Here is a 10675-nt window from a genome sequence, read left to right on the forward strand (position 1 = left end):
ATGGCACTTTCTTTATGGGACAACTGTGGACTTGATAGGGTTGAAAGGGAACCAATTTTCTCAGTATGTGAGCCAAGGGCGGGCAGTAACACGTCTATGAGCCACTGAAAGTCATCTCAGTTCTCTCTGATGGTAGCAGGCCCATGTTGGGAAGGAAGCTCTAGGCCTGCCTGCCTCCTGCAGAAGCTTGGATGGCGCAGAGGCCAGCTGGCGCCCTGTTGCCACATTCCATTCTGGTAATAACAATCCTTAAAAATTGCTAGGTTCTCTCCTATTTACGAATCGTCCTTACACCTACTATCTAATACAAGCCTCACTGGCAGGGATGACCGTGCCCATTTCTGAATGAGAAAATGAGGTTCTGAAAGGTTAAAAGACTCCCAGAACCACACAGCTACATGGGGTAGGTCCACAGAGAGGAGCCCCTCAACTCCCAGGCAGATGCTTTTCATACCCTGCCTGCATCCTTCCACCCCACAGTTGAGAGCCCTTGCTCTGAGCTGGCCCCACGCTGGGCAGTAGGGAGCAGACACGGTAACCTGGTGTCTGCCTGTGAGGCCTAAACGATCCTGAAAGGCAAAGGGGCAAGTGAGTAAGGAGCTAAGGTTAAGAACTTTTCCTTGGGAGTCACACACTGCTGTCTGTCCCGAGCCTATAAATGTCACTTCTCTGAACCTCAGTTTCCTTGTCTTTAAAATGGGGATAACAAAGACTTTCCTGGTGGTCCATGGCTAAGACTCTGTGCTCCCAATTTTAGGGGGTCTGGGTTCGATTCTGGTCAGGGAACTAGATCCCACAGGCTGCAACTAAAGATCCCAAAAGATGCAACAAACACAGAAGATCCTGCATACCACAACAAAGACCTGGATCAGCTAAATAAATATTTTTTAAAAATAAAATGTGAATAATAATAGTATCTATCTTATACGTTGTGAGGATTAAATGAAATAATACATGTGGGGGCTTCCTTGGTGGCTCAGTGGTAAAGAATCTACCTGCCAAGGCAGGAGACACTAGGGAGTTTGATCCCACATGCCCAAGAGCAACTAAGTCCATGAGCCACAATACGTCTGTGCTCTAGAGCCCAGGCACCTCAACTACCGAGCCACACGCCCCAGCTACTGAAGCCCTTGCACCCTACAGCCCATGATCTGCAATAAGAGAAGTCGCTGCAATGAGAAGCCCATGCACAGCAACTGGAGAGTAGTTCCAGCTCGCTGCAACTAGAGAAAAGCCCGAACAGCAACAGAGACCCAGCACAGCCAGAATAATTTTAAAAGAATTTTAAATAATAATAATGCATGTTTATAGAGTCTGGTACAGGGTAAGCACTCAAAAAACTGCTTATTACCAGGGAAGTAGAAGACTAGAAATAATACAGGTAAAGAATGCCTGATGGGGAGAAATGAAGGCATGCATGGTGCTTCACTGAGGGGAGGAAATGAGTTGAATTCTAGGAGATGAATACGATTCTGGCAGAGAGAACTGTCCTGACTGCTCATGCCCTTCTCAAGCCTCTCTCTCTACCCTAAGGAGAAGTGAGAAAATCAGGGTCTCACCTCCCTAACTCTCTGTTCGGGCCGCTGAATGACATTTGACAGATTCTTCAGTTCCTGCCCTGGGTACTGCTGCCGCCCCAGGAAAAGACTTCCCTTACAGTCAAAATGCTTGGTCTGTTTTCTCCAGGTGCCACCAGATAGAAGGCTGGGGCCAGGCCCACCTGGCACTGTAAGGATTATAGCGGATGTCTCTTGAAGTACTTGTCCAGATAACTGCCAAACAAGAGCCGTGTCTGAATGTCTGACTTTGTGATCCTTCCCTGCAGGCTGCAGTTGATTGGACCAAGGTGGGCACCTGACCTCCCCAGAGCCAATCAGATCCTCTCCTGGGAGTCTGGACTTGGATCTGCCAAGCCCTGGGTTCTATCTCTGAATGTAGCTGGAACTGAGGGATGAAATACAGGAACTATAGGTGGCCCCATGTCTGGAAAAGCAGAGAAAACCCAGTAGGTGAAGAGAGAAAGGTGAAGGCATTCAACAAGGCACAGAAATCAGTTGCTTCAATTTCTCTTGGCCAACAGGTCTCATCTTCTAGAAGCTAATGATTTTCCTATTCCTTAGTTCCCTTGTGTCTTTATAAGAAACTCTTCTTTATTACTGAGGCTGGTTTGAGTGGGTTTCTGTATATAAGCAAAGACCTAATTAAGGACAGGGGAGAAGCTGGAAACCGGAGGCACAAAGATGAACAGTCACTATGCCTGCATCGGAAGAGCTCAGTTTCACAGGAGACAAGGAAGAAAAGATGTAGACTCTGTGCAGATATGACTGAGGGTTGGGGTGGGGGTGGGGGACTTGGCTCAGGAAGGGCCGGGAGGGTTCCTCGGAGGCTTCACAGCAAAAAAGGCAGCTAAGCTTGATTTTGAAGAATGAAGGATGTTCTCCAGGGAGACAAAGCAGAGGTTGGGAGGCATTCTGGGCAGAGGGAACTACATGGGCAGAGGCACAGAGGCACAAAACAGCCTGATTTGTTAGAGGACCAGGAGTTCAAAGTGCGGGGAGGGGGAAAAAGGGGAGATGAGGCTGGAGGGGGTACAGATCATAAAGGGCTTTGAATCCCATGCTAAAAAGCCGAAGCACTTCCTGCCCTCAATGGGGAGCTATTGAAGTATTTTAAGTAGCAGGGGGTGACAGGGTCACTTCTGTGTTTTGGGAAGATCGCTCTGGGGTTGGACAGAGAAAGGCCTGGAGAAGGCAAGCCTGGAGGCAGAGAGGCCAGTTAGGATGCTGCAGCAACGATTCATCTAATCCTTTCATTCATAGAACAACTCACTGTTTACCTACTATGCGCAAGGACCAGGCAAAACTAGATTCCTGATCCCACAAAGTCCATGGTCTAGCGAGAAAGAGGGACGAGGAAAAGCAGGTCAGGCGTGATGAGTGTCGTGAAGAAGTACAGTGTCCTATGAGGGGGCTGATGTTTAGTTTCTGGTTTAGGCTTCTCGGCAGAAATGATGTTCGAGCTGGTACCTATCTGAAGGAGATAGATAAGGAGGGAGAGGGCACTCCAGAATGAGAGGACAACAGCTGAGGGAGAGGGCGAATGGTACAGACAATCCAAAAAGGTAGGCAAGGACCAGATCCCACAGGGCCTTGCAGACTACATCAGTCTGGCTTTTATTCCAAGAAATCTTGGAAGGGTCTTAAGCAGGGAAATGACACAATCAAATGTTTATCTTTAGAAGATCACTCTGACTACAGTGTGAAACATGAAATGAAGCCGGGCAAGAACAGGAGACCAGTTTAGGAGGCCGTCACTGTGGTTCAGGTTGAGAGCTGAGGCTGGGCTGGAGCGGGGCAGTGGACAGAGAGAAAGATGACGGAATGGGGAGGGAGTCAGGAGAACCAGCAGCACTTGCTAAGGACTGGCTGTGGAATGTGGGGGTGAAGGAGAGGGAGGTGTCCAGGAGGACTTCCAGCTTTCCAGCTTGAGCAAGTGGGTGGCTGGTGGTGGCAGAGACAAGCTGGGGACACGAGGCAGAGCAGGTGCCAGCGGGAGGAGCTGGGGCCCAAGTTTCCACCTGAGACTGATGGTGAGACATCTAAATGTGGTCCATGAAGTAGTCAGTCAGGTCTTGAGCCCAGAAGAGAATAAAGTCAAGTCAAGGAGATTACCCGGAAGTGGGGGAAGAGTGGGCGGTACAGGACAGCTATAAGGAATCGTGGTCACAGCAGGGCTTGGGAGCAGAGGCACCAGAAGCTCTGAGCTTGGAAAATCAGAACCGTGAAATCCAAAGGCCACCTTTCAACCCTGGGAGGCATCTGGCTTCAGTTCCATCTCTCCTGGCCAAGTATCACTTCTGGGCACAGGCACTTCCCAGCTGAGATAGCCCTCCCTTCCCCACATAGCCCTTCCTTCCTTCTCGGCAAACTCCAAGTTACCCTGCAGACCTGGCTCATCCTGGAGAAGACTTCCCTGGTCCAGGCATGTGCTCTCCCATCTGACAACCTGGGGCTGGAACCCCAGCTCTGTCACTTGATGGGTGTGTGACTTTGGCCAAGAAGCTGACTCTCACTCTTACCATCTGTACAATGGCAATAATCTTCCTACCTGTTTCATAGGGCTGTTTGAAGATGAAGATGTCGAGTGCTTAGCAGAGAACCTAGCACACAGTAAGCACTAAATAAATGTTTCTATTATTAACATCCCGCCCACCGAGGGACAGTTAGTCATGCCCTCCACCTGGCACCTCCAGGGACTATTTGCAGTCTGCGTTGCTCCCTGCCTCTTCCTATTCCAACCGAGTTTGTGGGGCCATATAATATGCAGGGCCCAGTGCTAAATGAAAAAGCAAGACCACTTGTTCAAAATTATTAAGAATTGCAAGATGGTGACAGCCAAACATTAAATGAAGTGTGGGGTCCTTCCAGGCACAGGTTGCTCGGTGCAACCACAGCCTAGTGGATCCAGCCCTGCCCCCACCCCCTGCCAGCCCAGGGCCCGGCCTGGATTCAGGGTCAGCCTCAACGCAAGAGAGTTAAAATGCCAACTGACATTGCATAGGGTTTTGTGATTTCCATCTGGAATTTCATTTTATCCTTCCTATGGACACATAACATCAACATAGCCGAGGATACTGAAGATCAGAGACAGGTGTGCCTCCCCAGAGGTTCCCCACCCCCATGAACTGCAGAGCTGGGATGTGAATATACGCCTGCCTGGTGCCAAAGCCCTGCCTCTTACGCTCTGGTTCCCCAGGGAGGTTGGGCGAACAAGGGCCCAAGAGATAAACTTCGTCAACAAAGCCCAGAGAGAGGGAGCTGAAGGGAGTGGGACTGGCCTCCTTCCCCCAGGAACGGCGTCACATAAACAACCTGCTCCCTGGGCACCCAGGCTGCTGCACAGGGAAGGGGAATGAGAGGGCAGAAGGTCACCCCTGAGAAGGCTCTGCCTGAGGGCCACAGACCCCAGCCCACACACTCTGGAAATTAGACCCTGCCCTTTCTGCTTCAGAATCTTTAGAGGCTGCCATCGGCTTCAGGGTAATTCCCGAGTCTTTAGTGTCCTGCTGGACAGACCAGGAGGTCTGGCCTGCCGGTGCTGACTCCTATCCCCTCCCTCCCCCTCCTCCCCTCTGCTGCCCTCCCCACCATGCCAGGCCTGTTTCCGCAACATCAAGGCCTTAGCACACCCAGTTCCCTCCTCCTCTGCCTCCTCGACTCCTTGTCATGCTAGCCTCCCTGCATCTCCTTTTTTCCAACACATGTCACATGTGTTATTACCTGCTCTGGGCCATCTCCCGGCTAGAACGCCCACTCCATGGAGGCAGGAGCTGCCTGACACACAGAACTTAGTGCATCAGGTGTCCTGCGACAGATGCAGAAGGGCCCTGTACTCTTTCTCCCCTTCCCCCCACGCCTCCCCAACTCTCCTTTTCTTGTCCAGGCATCCTGAACTCAAGGTGTGAGGAGCCCAAATTTACAAAGGCAAGAGAATCATCACATAGCCTGCACCCTCCGTCCGTCAGTCCTGGCCTAGGGGCTGTTCATCCAGTTACACTGAATCCACCAAGCATCTTCCAGATGGGGTGGGGCAGAATGGGTGTAAAGGATTCCTATTTTCCAGAGATGTCTGAGTCCTGAAGTGTAACAGAGGCTGAAGTGGAGGATGTGGGTCCTGAACCCAGGTCTCTGGTGCCCGAGAACCTGAAGTCCTCTCTGCCTCTGTGACTCACTGTTCCCAGGCAGCTCACCTCCAACCAGAGAGCAACTGTTTCCAACTCATGGCCTCAGTTCACACACAGCCTGGGTAGCATAGCTCCTTTGTCAGGTCAGCAAAACACCAGGGCAGGAGATAGCTCCACTGTCAGTGAGAAGCCAGTGCAGAAGGCACCCCTCCCCTGAGTTAACAAGATGCCAGTGGGGGAGAATCACGCCCCAAGTCAGCCAAACAGTAGAAGGGGAGAGATCCCTAACTGTCAGCAAGGAAGCATTCTTGCACCCCAAGTCAGCAAAAAGGCCAGTGTGGAAGACACTTCCCTACCTCCCCCTGCCTGTCTTGGGTATATACAAAGTCCTCCAAGGTGGTTCTCCTGGGGTGGGGGTGGGGGTGGGGGCTGGGGGAGTCAATGGGGCTGGGTTTCGGCTGCTGCCCAGGGCAGACAAGGCTGCAACCTGGGAGTGGGACAGACCCGGGTGAGAGTTCTCACATGGCACTAATGAAATCAACCACCAGCCTGCCCCCTCCTCCCCAGGGACCCTCCAGCATCCAGCTGATGCAATGCCCAGGCCAGATAATTGTTTTCTTCCCTCCTTAAAGGGCCAGCTGCTGTTGTAGCTGCAGGCATCACCCAGACCCCTGACAGACACCACAGAGCTTAGCACCTGGTTAGGGACAGGGCACGCCCAGAAGGGAACAGCTCAGCCCCGGGCTCCACACAGTAAAATCCAATTATGTACAGAGAACCAGAAGTGTCTGTGGGCAAGGAGGGAGGGAAAGAGTAGAGTTCAGGCAGAGACAGTGCCTGGCCCACTGAGACCTCACGCCCCAAGGGATGGGATCTTGGTCCCTGCTGAGTCCTCAGCCCTGGGCTCCTGTCTGCCTGTCCCAATGGGTCCTTGGCCCTGGGCTTGCTCAGGAGTTCAGCAGTTACCTACTGAGGTCCCCTGAGTGCCAGCCTCTGTGCTAAGCGGCTCAAATCCACCATTTCATTTTCTCCTCCCAGTAGATCTAGAAGGTGGGTATGTTTTACTGAAGGAGGCTCAGAGAGAAGTGATTTCCTCAATAGCGCATAGCCAGAAAGTGGCAGAGCCTGGGTTGGAAGCCAAGTTTGCCTGACTCTGGGCTTCGTCCCTGCAGAGGGTCGGGTATGTATGGAACCCCAGGGCTGGCGGTTTCTAAGCCAGGCAGTGGGACAGAGGGCGGGGAAGGGGTCTGTGGGCCCTAAACAGGCTCTGAAGGGCACAGAGCTTGGGCTGTGCACAGGTTTCACAGACCCCTTCCCCCCACCTCACCTCCACAGGAGAATGCCCCATTAGGCTGCCCACATGTCCCCAGGGATAGTTGGCAGCTGCCTGATGACAGACTAATTGGTGGCTGACAGCAACGGTGGGGCTGGTTAGTTAACCCCTTGGTGACCAGACCTGGCCCAGAAAGGCCCTTGGCCCACCACTTGAGGCCCCAAATTCAAGGACCCCAGACTTAAGTCATCATGAGCAGAAGACTGGACTGAAGGGGTGGCAGTCTTCCTCTCTCCCTCCAGACCACACCCCTGAGGCTGGAACTGGACAGTTATCTTCATCCAGGGCCACCAGCCACAAAGGGCCACATCTAGAGAGCCCCCAGGTGGCAGGGCAGCCAGCGCCCCTGTTCTCTGGCCTTGATACGGCATTGCTCTCCCCAACCAGGACCACGGAGGCTATGGGCCTTCCCTGGGTTTCCAGGCCCAAGGTACTGGGAAGAAACCTCCTTCTCAGGATTGGCTGTCCAAAGAAGGTAATATGGGCATGAGTCCAGGCATCGTGGGGCCAGAAGGTGAAAACACCCTCCTCTTGAATGAGAGAATGCCCAGTTTGTGCACCAAGGGTCTTGCCAAGCCTCCTTGAACCCTGGATTCCCCACCATGGATTAACCAACTGCCTTTCCTGGCTTCCCAGGAGTCCCCTCTCCCCACCCTAGGGCTGGAGTGGGCATTACCCTTTTTCTTTATATGGGGCGGGGGTGGAGGGTCCTCTGGGCACCACCATTATGTCTCATTGGAGGAAAGAGTGGCCAGCTTCTCAACCAGGGCACAGGCAGCAAAAAGAAAGGCAGGCTGCCTGCCAGCTCCCTTTCCAGGATAGATTTTAAGCACTTTCCAAAAATGCCATGGGAGGCAATGCTGTTGAGGAGCAGGGGCCCAGGTGCTCTGGGCATCAGCAAAGAACTCAAGACTCCGGGGCCCTCTACTCCATTTTCCGGGCTTCTCCAAACACCTAATGTTCCTTTCTCAAACCTTAGCCCCCACCCGAGTCATCACAGACACTGTCATCCTCCCCGAACCCGCCGCCCTAGACCCTGAACACTTAGGTCCCTACGTGGTGCCTCACCATCACAGACCCTTCCCCCGCCCCGTGGTCCCCCGGACCTCCGCCATCCCCTCCCCACATCCATTCCTCGGCAAGCAAGGCCTATCGACTTACCCGGAGGTGGGGCCGGGGTCCAGACAGGGAGGGGTCTCGGCTGGCCCAGGCGACTCCGCAAGGCGGGGCAGGTGCTGCCCCGGGACCCCGCCCCGCGGACCCGGCGGTAGGCGCGGCCCGGTCCCAGGCGCGCGGCGGACTCCGAGGGGCAGGGGCGCGGGGCGGGGAGGGGCGGCGAGAGAGGCTCACGGGGGCATCGCCCGCCACTGGGCCGGGCACCTCCGCTCCGCCCGCCTGCGCTGCCGGCTCCGCAGCCCCCACGGTTCTCAGCCGCCGCCGGGTGCAAAGCCCAAGCCCCGGCTGGCGGGAGGCAAAGAGGGAGGCGGGGCCTGATGGGGGCGGGGCCTCGGGGGGCGGGTGGGGCCTTTGGAAGGGGTGGGGCCGGTGGGGCAGGGCTTATGATGGTGGGCGGGGCCTAAGGGAATCTGGAGAGACTCGGTTTGCCCGGTTGGGGGCCATCTACGCTAATAAGGCCTCGAAGGGGCGGGGTCAGAGGACACTCCAAGCCTCTACTTTTCTCCAGAATGCTCCTGCTAATGCTTGTCTCCCACCCGCCCCCACCTCTACGTCTTTCTGTCCTTTCTCATCTTCATTCTCTCTGAGGATCTCCCAGGACCTTACTGGCACCAAGATACCCCTGTCACACTGTGGACCAGATCCAGGAATGTCAGATGGTGAGAGAAGGGGGAAATGACCTACAAGCTTCAAATCCAGTTTACAGAGGCAAAACCTGAAGCCCAAAGAGGAGAGAAGGCTTGCCCAAGTGCCTGCTATGAAGAAAAAGACTTTACGATGTTCCTTTCAGACAGAGGGTAAGAGAGTAGTGTCCTGCCCTGAGACCCTCCACTCTCCTCTTCTTCTAGAGCAGTGGTTTCCAACTTAGGGGAGTTCTGCTCCCCCAATTCCAGAGTGTCTGGAGACATCTTTGGTTTTCACGTCTGAGATTGCTACTGGCATCTAGTGAGAAGAAATGAAGGCTGCTGCAAGACATCTACCAATGCACAAGTGAAGTGAAGTCGCTCAGTCGTGTCCGACTCTTTGCAAACCCATGGACTGCAGCCTACCAGGCTCCTCCATCCACGGAATTTTCCAGGCAAGAGTACTGGAGTGGGTTGCCATTGCCTTCTCCAGGGGATCTTCCCGATCTAGGGATTGAAACCAGGTCTCCCTCATTGCAGGCAGACACTTTACCATATGAGCCACCAGGGAAGCCCCAACCAATGCACAGGACACCCCCAAATGTCACTAATGCCAAAGCTGAAAAACCCTGCCCTAGGACTTTGCTCTCTGCCTAACTGGAGCTTCCAAGTGGGCTCCCCAAGCACTGGGATTCAAGGACGCTGTATACAGTCTGTCCTGGAGTGGTGCCTGTCCCATCTTCCTGTGCCTAACGTTGCTTAGCTGGTCAATTCCACTTTTGGGCTCCAGGGTTCTAAATTCACTGACTTACAGAGGCGCCAGTATTATTACTATTTGCCTTCCTAACTGGAAAATCCCATGGACGGAGGAGCCTGGTAGGCTGCAGTCCATGGGGTCGCTACAAGTCGGGCACGACTAAGTGGCTTCACTTTCACTTTTCACTTTCATGCATTGGAGAAGGAAATGGCAACCCACTCCAGTGTTCTTGCCTGGAGAATCCCAGGGACAGAGGAGCCTAGAGGGCTGTCGTCTATGGGGTCGCACAGAGTTGGACATGACTGAAGCGACTTGGCAGCAGCAGCAGCAGCAACTGTTCCCTGAAGGTAGGCAAAGCAAGTAGTCCCCCTGCTGAGGGCATGGATTACAATGTGACTGGGGAATGGAAAGGTGAAGGGGGAGGGGGAGGGAAATGACTGGGATTATTTAATAAAAACAACCCTCCTGGGGATGGTGGAGGTGAAGGACAGGGAGAGCAGAGTCTGTGAAGATGTGGAAGAGATGGAAGGAATCCAGATTGCTCTGTGCTCCTCCCATGTGCCCCATCACAAAGCCGTGTAAACCAGTGGCTCCCTTGGGAACTGAGGTCCCTTTGCACATCTGATGAAAACTTGGACACTCCCTCTGGAGAAATGTGCAGATGTACACTTCTTACATAATTTCAGGGACTTCAAAGCTCCATAATGACTTCCAGAAGGATTGGGCAGGGGGTAGAGGGAGGGATAGAGGTTGATCCTTAAGTGCACATGGGAGAATAAACATGCTGGGACAAAAAAAATAAAGCCAGAATAAAGGAATGAAAAGGGATTTGCTTTACCTGATTCCCCCCCCACCCTCCGCATAGCTCAGCTGGTGGGGTCTTACTTCCTGGACTGGGGATTGAAGCCATGCTCAGCAGTGAAAGTGCCCAGTCATAACCACTGGCCCTCCAGGGAATTCCTGCACCTTCAGTTCAGTTCAGTCACTCAGTCGTGTCCGACTCTTTGCGACTCCATGAATTGCAGTATGCCAGGGCTCCCTGTCCATCACCAACTCCCGGAGTTCACTCAAATTCATGTCCATCAGTTCGGTGATGCCATCCA

At 53.6% G+C, this 10675-nt stretch overlaps 1 protein-coding gene across 2 annotated transcripts in view; it reads right to left on the minus strand.

The window, feature by feature from the left end:
* RIMS3 (regulating synaptic membrane exocytosis 3) overlaps positions 1-8467 on the minus strand; it is a 44346-nt gene extending 35879 nt beyond the window's left edge. For both annotated transcript variants that reach the window (XM_055403070.2, XM_055403069.2), the window contains exon 1: positions 8178-8467. The gene's annotated coding sequence lies outside the window, so the exon portion shown is untranslated. The remainder of the gene's footprint in view (positions 1-8177) is intronic.
* Between the last annotated feature and the right edge of the window lie 2208 nt (positions 8468-10675).

The sequence above is a fragment of the Moschus berezovskii genome, chromosome 4 (genome assembly GCF_049115385.1).
Source record: "Moschus berezovskii isolate FMDL1 chromosome 4, NW_MosBer_1.0, whole genome shotgun sequence".
In the NCBI taxonomy this organism is placed as follows: Eukaryota; Metazoa; Chordata; class Mammalia; order Artiodactyla; family Moschidae; genus Moschus; species Moschus berezovskii.